We start from the raw sequence: 10,142 nt of genomic DNA, 5'->3' as shown, positions 1-10,142 counted from the left end.
TAAAAATGATATGGGGCAATAAAAGACAGGCCATTCCTGTCTGCTGTAATAGCCTTGGGGATGAAGGACCAAAAAGATGGGCTGGAGGACCTAGGACGTGAGAAGAGTTCTGTAGGAGGGCTGAGCCCATGCAGGGCTGCCTGCAGCGATGTCTGGCTTATTCAGATGAAATTTTGACCTTCTGTAAGAACCAAAAACACCACTGAGTGGAGGCTCAGGGTCAGCCAAGTCCTGGCTTAAGACAGTCATTGGTATTTCTGTATCCTTTTCTCACCAAATCCCTCGTGAGGGAAAATGCCCAGCCTTTGAGGACATCCTACCGTGGGACCGAGGGTTATGAAATTAAAAGTGCCTATGTTTTCATTTGCAATTTGTATCTTTTCTTTTTGTTCATATACGCTTAAATAGGCTTTTTCTTTTTCTAAAGCCTGGTGCTGAAGAACGCTTCGTTTGATTCAGTCGCTTGGTGTATGAGGGAGAAGTGATTGGAGGCCTGTAAATTATTCACGGGAGCCCCCCAGAAGTCACCCCGATGCATCGCAAGTCTGAGAGATGCCACAGTAGGGGAGTGCAGAATGTGCTGGGTGACGGGTCACACTGTCACAGCTACTGCAAAAGAAAATGGGCTGTGATTTAGGCTATCAGTAGAACAGGTAATTCAGAAAATTCTGATGTAAGTAAACCTTCTTCCAGCCTCTCTATCCGCTGCGCCAAGGGTTTATCTTCATAGGCAGACATGAAGATCACCCTCTAGCTTGTAAAAGAAAGAGGAACTGAAAATAAGATGTAGGAACACAGAGCTCGTGGACACAAGAGATGACACTGACAGTCCTTTCCTGGTAATCAGCAGAAGGAAAGGCATTAGAGCCAAAGGTTTGTAGAAGCAGAAACTGCCCCTTAGATATCCTACTTACTGGCAACGATTAAAGGTAGAGACCCAGTCAGATGCTCTCAGTTCTTAGAAGGATCACTTCAGTTGAATCAATGTAAGACAAGCAGCATCCACTGACTTAAGAGAAAGGTCTGGTAGGACCTGGTATCTTGGGCTTGGCAAAATTGCCTTCCTGGGGAATGGTCCCATCTACATCAGGTGCTAAGGCCGTATGAGAAAACTCACACCCCAATCCCTTCTCTGTGGTATTTAAACAGACCTGACAGACGGGTCTGTTAGCTGTGAAAACAGCAGCAACAACAACAACACATAGGAATAAAGGTCCATAAGATCTCTGAAATAAAGTGACCGTGAGGATTGAGAGAAACAAGACCACAGTGGGTAGGCTATCGCTTTGGGTCAGGAGGGGGAAATCAAGGAAGGAGCACTTCTGTCCATGAAGTGGCAGAACTTCTGGGGGCAGGCTGACATTCCAGGGGAGGGGTTGACGGAGACAACCCCGTGTGTAGACCCATCCTGTCAACAGCAACAGGGAACAGAATTCCCTCAGGGCACCCGTGGGAGCAGAGAGGTGCATTCTAAAGTAACGACTTCCAAGAGGTATTGAAACATTCCCCAGCTCCCTGTTTGAACGCCGCCCCTGGGGCATGATGGGGTGGGGCAGGCAAGTCAGGCCCTGAGATTCCCAGCTACAGTGAGTCACATAGAAAGACTTAGAGATCAGGACAGGTTAGATCTTGCCCTGCTTGTCGCGTCACATGGGGTGCAGAGGGAGCATGGGGACCCTAGGCAGGTGGAGGGCATTATTTTGTAAATCTGAGCGGAAATAAACATCTTCGGGGACCCTTGAGATTTGGGGGTTGGGGCGAGTGGTATACTGTCTCTGTTGGAATCCAAAGATGGAAATCTAGGATGCCAGGGGTGGGAAGGGGCCAAGGCAGGCTCAAGGGGGTCCCTTCTTCACATCAACATAGACCAGGGGGCGCAAACAAGGAGAGCCGTCGTTTGTAACGCTTCATGCCGACCTGGAAACAGAACACGGCCTTCACAGGTGTTGCCACCAGGCGAGCTGCAGGCGTTCTACCACTTCCTGGACACCTGCTCTCTGCCCAGGCTTCTGCCGATAATGCCGGGGCTTTAAATCCCCTCAAAGATGGGCCGCAGGGACGCCTGGGTGGCTCAGTTGGTTAAGCAACTGACTTCGGCTCAGGTCATGATCTCACGGTTCGTGGGTTTGAGCCCCATGTCGGGCTCTGTGCTGACGGCTCAGGGCCTGGAGCCTGCTTTGGATTCTGTGTCTCCCTCTCTCTCTGCCCCCCCCCCTGCTCAGGTTCTGTTCTCTCTCTCAAAAATAAATAAACATTAACAAACAATTTAATGAAATTTTGTAAATGTCAAAAAAAATTTTTTTTAAATAATAAATCCCCACCAAGGGCTCATTTGAGACCTTGTACATACAGCCCATGACCAAGTACAGTCACTTGCGCGGTGACTCACAGGGAGGACCCGTGGAGCCTGCACCTAAGAGAGAACTGTATTTGCTGGGACATGTCCAGTAGCCAGTTGCACGGCCAGCTGAGGACCCAGCGATGTTCCCCGGCCTGTCCTGTCAGAAAGCAAGCTGGAGAATGCAGAACAGCAGGGGGGATGCATCTAGGCTAGAAGAGCAGAAGCAAGGAAGCGGCGTCAGGTTCTGAAACCCAGGATTGAAGCCAGATGCAAGATGCCAGACGAGGATACACCAAGAAGCCAGGAGTTCAGAGCCAGGAATTAAATGAACCTGACTCCACAGTTCCAGATCAAGGTGTCAAGTCAGAGGCAGGCCCTGGTGAGGAAGCATGAATGCTCAGGCAGGAGGCAGGCAGTAAACTGAGCCCACACTTTCGTCTCCACTCATCCACTCAGGATGGCTCGGGGCGCCTGGGTGGCGCAGTCGGTTAAGCGTCCAACTTCAGCCAGGTCACGATCTCGCGGTCCGTGAGTTCGAGCCCCGCGTCGGGCTCTGGGCTGATGGCTCAGAGCCTGGAGCCTGTTTCCGATTCTGTGTCTCCCTCTCTCTCTGCCCCTCCCCCGTTCATGCTCTGTCTCTCTCTGTCCCAAAAATAAATAAACGTTGAAAAAAAAAATAAAAAAAAAAAAAGAATGAAGGATGGCTTAGCCAGAAGTTGAAAGGGAACTAGAAATTCAGCTTTCCATCATCCCTTTGGTCAGGCTCATCTGTGCTGAAAGCAAAAGCAGGAATCTGGAAGTACCAGCCTGTTCCTCTTCTGCTAAAAGCCCGAACAATCAAAGGCTCTAGGCCACAGTGGGAGAACCCACAGGAGAGCCAAACAAAAGCCTGAGCTTCACCATGGTCAACATCTTTTTTTTTTTTAATTATAAAAATTTTTTTTAATTTATTTTATTCATTATTATTATTATTATTATTTTTGATAGAGAGAGAGTGGGCATGAGTAGTGGGGAGGGGCAGGAGGAGAGGGAGAAGGAGATCCTCAAGCAGGCTCCACACCCAGCAAGGAGCTTGATGCAGGGCTCCATCCCATGACCCTGGGATCATGACCTGAGCTGAAATCAAGAGCCAGGCATTCAACCAACTGAGTAACCCAGGCGCCCCCCCCCCCCAGTCAATTTCACCTTTCTTTACTTTCTGTTCTGCTATATGTGAGAAATAAACCCACTTGACCCATCAAAGGAGGGACGCAGAGACTCTGAGCACAGTGAAGAGAGGCTTAAATGAATGTTCTTGCAAGAGGGGGTGTCTGGTGGACAGACACATTCAGAGCGGTTACAGCAGGCAATTAATCTCCTAGCGTGAAGTCCCTCCTCTGATTCCTCATTGGCTGCGTACTACAGAGGTTCGGCCTTACCAGGAAGTCGCCTATGCCCATGTAAGGCCATGTAAGCCTGATTGGAGCAAATGTGCATTCCCTGAGGTGATGCAGACTTTCAGTTCTTTGGCACGTGCTCATTGCAAAGCCCGGGAAAAGTAAGCTGGCAAAATGGAGAGGGGAAGAGCCAGGAAGTAAAGTGTCTAGGGGTTTGGGACTCCATTTTGGCGAGGGAGGGGTTCCTACATATTTCCAATAGGTTGTAAACCTTTTGTTAACTAGACAGCACAGCTTTTATTTGGTGTTTCTGAAAATGAAATATTTCCCTTTTCACACTGTATTTGCCCTCCAGGGAGATCTGGTCCCTGAAAAATCTCTAAAAAGTGACACCTGTCATCATTTCTTTGTACATTATCCAAGGAAGAAGCTAAGGGCAGAGGCTGGCAGGGCAACTATATGGTGACTTGAAGAATGACAGCAAGAAAGGGCTTGATGTAAAATAGTGGGATGTAGAACATTCGATCCAAAATCCACTGTTAAACTTCACATTGAAGGAAATGTAGCTTGACTCTTATGGTCTCAATAATTATTCTCCTAAGCCCCAAATATGCTCAGACACAGTTGGGGTGATGGTATGCATACAAAGATTGAAAGACTAAATACAACAAATGTACCAACCAATTCACTAAACGTGGAAAGTTGTGTGACGTCATCCAAAAGGATGATCTGAAAGCAATGTAAAATTAAAAAGCTGACTTCTCTTCGTGTTTCACCACTAAAAGGAGTCACAGACATACACATAACCATATAAGAAGGAGCTTTCTCAAATGGCGACACTTCCCAAGAGCTTCTGGCTTACTTAAATTTGTACTAAAGACTCTAAATGTTTCTGCAATAATTTTCAAACATCACTGTCTGCATAGGCTGACCCAAGGAGTGGTGTCTGGGGACAGATATGATGACCCATTGGAGATAGTGGAGGGTGGGAGCATAATGGCCTTCAAGCTTTGAATTTCTTAACATTTAGAGAATAGTTCTTGTTATCACGCCATCTGAATATTTTCCCAAGAGTTGATGTGGTTTTCAGTTGCTGTGTTCAACTACATGCGACCTGCCATGTTATTCTGTTTTGAAAAATATAGTATTTTTAGAGTTTTCTCCCCAAAGCTCTGAAAAGTAAATATACAAAAGTTTTGGTGTTGGGTTTGATCTCTAAAAGATTTCCTTGAGTTTCCTTGTACCAGACAATAAATAATTTTAGAAAAAGGAAGTACAAATTAAAGCATGAAGCATGACTGCAAGTGTTATACACTCTGATACACTGGTTGGAAAATATATGAAAAGATATACCTAGTCATATAAAGAATTCACTTAAAATTTCATCATGAATATTGGATGCACTTCTGACTTTAAAATGGTAGCATCTTGGGGCACCTGGGTGGCTCAGTCAGTTAAGCAGCTGACTTCGGCTCAGGTCATGATCTCACAGTGCATGGGTTTGAGCCCAGTGTCGGGCTCTGTGCTGACAGCTCAGAGCCTGGAGCCCGCTTCGGATTCTGTGTCTGCCCCTCTCTCTGTCCCTCCCCCACTCATTCTCTCTCTCTCTCTCTCTCTCTCTCTCTCTCTCTCTCTCTCTCAAAAATAAACATTAAAAAAAATTTCAATGGTAGCATCTTCTGCAAACATCAATAATCCATGAAAAAAAATGTATTTCCTAAACTCTTCACCATTAATTATTATAGCCATGAAATAATTTCTTTTACTGAGGAAAGGATTACATTTGCTAGTAACTTTCTTTAAAAAAAAAAAAAAAAAGATTTTATTTTTAAGTAATCTCTTTACCTAACATGGGGCTTGAACTCACAACTCCAAGATCAAGAGTTACATGCTCCACCAACTGGGCCAGCCAGGCACCCTTTCTAGTAACTTTTATATGGTTGGTTAAAATGTCAGACCCAATGTCCTGAGTAGAGAGTTTATTTTATTTTATTTATTTGTTTGTTTATTTATTTATTTTAGGTAAGCGTCATGTCCAATGTGGGGCTTGAACTCACAACCCCGAGATCAAGAGTTATGTGGTCTACCGACCGAGCCAACCAGGTGACCTGAGAGGTTACATTAGACTTTGAGAAGTCACCCTCTCATTCAGAATCCTCCAGAGCTCTCCAGGTTTCATCCTGCTGTCCTCTCCCTCCTACACTTCTCTTCTAGGCCAACTGGTCACCTCACTGCCTCCTGGACCATCATGCGGACTCTCAGACCTTGATCTCAGGTCTCAGATACCAAGATTTTCTGACTGGAGAGCCCTTCCTTTCCCTGCCCTCTACTCCCCAAAGTCCTGAAGCAAACCAGCCTCTTAGGACAACTCATGTTCCTCCCTTTCTGGAACCTCTTCCGTACCTCCCAGCCAGCCCACCCACCATGGCATGATGCTTTATGACATAGTCTATTTCAGTTGGATGACTTGCCACCATGATAAGATGAAGCTCCCAGAGGGCCAGCGAAGTCTCGTTCTTCCTCCAACTCCCCATGGTGTCCAGCTGCGAAGCCCAGCTTTGGTGCTTAGAAGGCCCGAGTTAAAATCCTAGCTCTGTCATCTCATTTATGACTTCTCTGAACTGGCAATTATTGACACTGTGTTATGTCAGCACTGTGTTCTCCTGGGGGGGATTAGAAGTTGAGTCAGACGTAGCTACCACTTTCCAGGCCCTCAGGACTGAGATGTGTCTCCCCCCATAGCCACCATACATTCCTATGGTGAAGCCAATATTCATATATTGAAGCCTCAACACCCCATATGGCTGTATATGGAGATGGGGACTCGGAGGAGGCGATCCGGATGAAATGAAGTCCTGAGAGTGGGGCAAGGAGAGGGCGTGGTCGTGTCAGTGGAGGGGAAGCCTGAGGATGCTCTGAGTTCCCCGAGTCCCTGGCCTGGGGTCGCACCAACCTCAGCATCAAGTAAAGCTCGGGTGTTTTCCAAGAATCCAAGGTCTGCTTTCCTAAGCCTTTCAAGCTTAGGGAGCAAACAGCAGCGCTAACCTACCTTAAACAGTACTCTCAGCGTGGGCTCGCTTAGCCTCCTCTCCCCTCCACCAATTCTCCCCAGAAACTATAAATGAAATTGAAAACAGGATCATTATACCTTCAGTGGAGGCAGGGCTGAGGCCTCAAGCTTATTCTATAGAGCACGTAGTAACCTAGGACGACTGGCCCCCCACCACCTCTCACCTCCGCTATCCTACCCTCCAAGAGGGGTTGGAAATTTACGGATGGGTGGGTATTCACTGGAGTCCACCTTGACGTGACTCAGCTTTTCTCTTAGCCTCCGGGTTTTTTTTCTTTTCTTTCTTTCTTTTTTTTTTTTTAATTTTCCACCCTGTGCTAAATGAAGAAAAAAAAAATCTTCCTAAATCTCCAGTTCAAATTCCCAAAAGAGAATCTAATTTGATTTTCAACCCCCCTTTTGAAGGATGTGTTCGTGCAGGTGTCTTGACGGTCCTGCCCTCCGGAGGCAGCTGCCCTGGTCTCCCAGGCAGTGAGCTGTGGGCGGGGCCCTCTCCCTCCCAGTGGGTGGTGAGCATCCAGGTGATGAGGGACCATGAACCTGGCTGAGGACCGGGCACAAGCTAGCACCTCCCCCCACTGGTGGGATAGGCGTGACAGTCCTCAGGCACGCCTGGCTGCCCAAAAACAAAGGAAAGAAAAAACCAGTGGTTAACTGATAGGGATCACAGTGGTGCAGGCCAGGAGTCTCCATCAGTTTACAGATATCTTAGCCAATTACAAGAAAAAGCCAGTCTGGGGCCCCTGGGTGGCTCAGTCGGTTGAGCATCTGACCTCAGCCCAGGTCCTGCATGATCTCACAGTTTGTGAGCTCAAGCCCCGCATCAGACTCACTGTGGTCGGCGCGGAGCCTGCTTGGGATTCTCCATCTCCCTCTCTCTCTACCCCTCCCCTGCTTGCCTTCTCCCCAAAATAAATAAATATTAAAAAAGAAGAAGAAGAAAAGAAAAAGGCAATCTTATCAATAGCCTAATCTCCAGAAACCTAGAAGACTCTGTTTCCTGGAGCCCCTAATATCACCTTCCCCTCCATAGTGATGTGAGAACAGAGGCAAGAAGGAAAAAGCAGGTAAAATTAAATTTCCTTATAACCAGCAGCCCACTGACAAATACTTGAGGGACGTTCAGAGAACATTTCTCCAGGAACCCCCTACTGTCCTGATGTTAATGCCTTACTAGTGGAAGAACAACCTTAGCTTGACAATAGCAAGGCCTCAGGTATCTTAAGAGTCCTCTTTAGCATATCAACGTCCTTCTGGAGGCCTGTCTTTTGCCTCTCTCTCTCCCAACTCCATTAGTATACAACCAGTCACTCTTGCACCCCCAGTACACCCTTTCCTGCCCCCGGGTCCTGTCCCGATGCTGGAATAAAAATCACACTTTTTGCACCAAAGACGTCTTCAAGAATTCTTTCTTGGCCATCAGCTCTTAACCCCCATCCCTCCAAAACCCCATCACAGGCATCCGGGGACAAGCCTGGCCTGCCCATATGGGATGGAATGCCTTCAGCTGCAAGTAATAGGATATCCCAATACAAGGAACCTGAAACCCTAAGAGATTCTTTTTCTTCCCTGACAAGAGGCTGGCAGGTGGAGGTCCTGGAGCTCAGAGGGTCTGTGACCCCACGAAGACCAGGCTCTTCCCATCCTTCCCCTCTGTCAAGTGGCTTCACGGTAGTTGAATCAGCTCCATGAATATGTCCCTTGTTCAGGTCTCCCCTGGGCCCGCAGGGGGCATCTTGATGTCTCACTGATAAAAGTTGTCATAGTGCCGCTTCTGGCAAGGGTGAGTAGTTGCCATTTACAGTGTCACAGGAGCAAGCGGATGCTGATGACAGGTAGAGGGTGGTGCATTGTGGACGCAAGTATCTGCTCTCACAAGCAGACAACCGCACCAGTGCTGTGAGTGCTAGAAGAATTTGCTAAGACGCTATTTTGGATAAGTTACATAACCTCTGTGAGGCTCAGATTCCTAAATGGAAAATAGGAATCATCCCTACATGACAGAGCTGTTGTAGAGATAATGTGAAATAATATCTAAGAAAGTCTCTGCCTGTATCCCTGGCGTCCAGCAAACACACATTTGTTTCACCCTCCCCGTCACCCACGGAGGAAATATTCCATAAATACTCGCTAACCACAGAAAACACTGCTTACCTGGGATTTTATCCTCGAAAGTTGTTGGATATTCGTTGTGAAAAAATCAATTTGACGTGCCAAGTAAAAGTAAACATTAAAAAATGCAAAGGCTGGCATGCTAGGAATTAATTTAAAATGCAATTGTGCCTCACTGTATTTATAAGAAAGCTGGGTAAGTAACTACATTTAAGCATCCAACACATTTCCCCTGGATCATCTGATTGTCCATTGTCACTCTCCCTCAGGCACGGCACCTCAGAACAATCTTGAATTCGTTCCTGCCACCGGCTCATTGCTGAAATTGAAATGTTGGGGGATTTTTGTTGTTGTTTATTTAAAAGTGCGTGTTTGGTTTTTATGTTTTGTTTTGTTTTGTTTTTGTTTTGTCATCTATTGCAGAGTCTCTGGGACAGACTGGGGTCGTTTCTCATGTGAAACAAGTCAGAGTAACTGGCAGTTTCGCCTCCAGATGCTGTTCCTCATAAGAAGTTCAAGACATTGTAGTTACATCCATTTCCCCCACCTGTATCTTTGACAACATAATCGGTGGGTGCTTCTGCGGTGGATTCAATTTATTCACATTTGATTTCAAGACTCTTTATCAAATTATCCTAATTATATCACTTCCCAGATCCTTTCCCTGCCAATTATGCACAAGGCATGTGGTTTCCGTCTTTCCCCTTCAATATGTCATCAGAGGCTCCTGCTGTCTACCCGAGATTCAAGAATTCTTCCTTTTATTCAAAATTCATCTCAAAGCCCATCTCCTCCAGGAAACTCATACCTGCTAAGTGTGATGTTGTATTTGTTTCCTGGGGATGCCATAACAAATTACTACAAACTTATTTGGTGGCCTAAAACAACACAAGTTTATTCTCTCCTGGTTCTAGAGGGCAGAAGTCCAAACTTAACGTGTCACCAGCGCCAAACTCCTTCTGAAGGCTCTGGGGGAGAATCCTTCCTAGCCTCTTCCAGCTTCTGGTATTCCCATGGCATAGCATTCTTAGGCATGGGACTGTATAATCCCCATCTCTGCCCCCGTCTTCACATGGCCTTCTCTCCTGGTTGCCCGTGTCTTCCTCTTCTGTCTAATCTCCCTCTGCTTCACGCTTAGAAGGACCTGTCACGGGATTTAGGACCCACCTGGGTAATCCAGGATGGTCTCGTCTTGAGCTCCCTAAGTTAATTTTATCTGCAAAGACCCTTTTTCCAAAAAAGG

Source organism: Prionailurus bengalensis, chromosome B4 (genome assembly GCF_016509475.1).
Source record: "Prionailurus bengalensis isolate Pbe53 chromosome B4, Fcat_Pben_1.1_paternal_pri, whole genome shotgun sequence".
Taxonomy (NCBI): domain Eukaryota; kingdom Metazoa; phylum Chordata; class Mammalia; order Carnivora; family Felidae; genus Prionailurus; species Prionailurus bengalensis.
The sequence above is the reverse complement of the archived record's forward strand: the minus strand, read 5'-3'. Positions refer to the sequence as shown.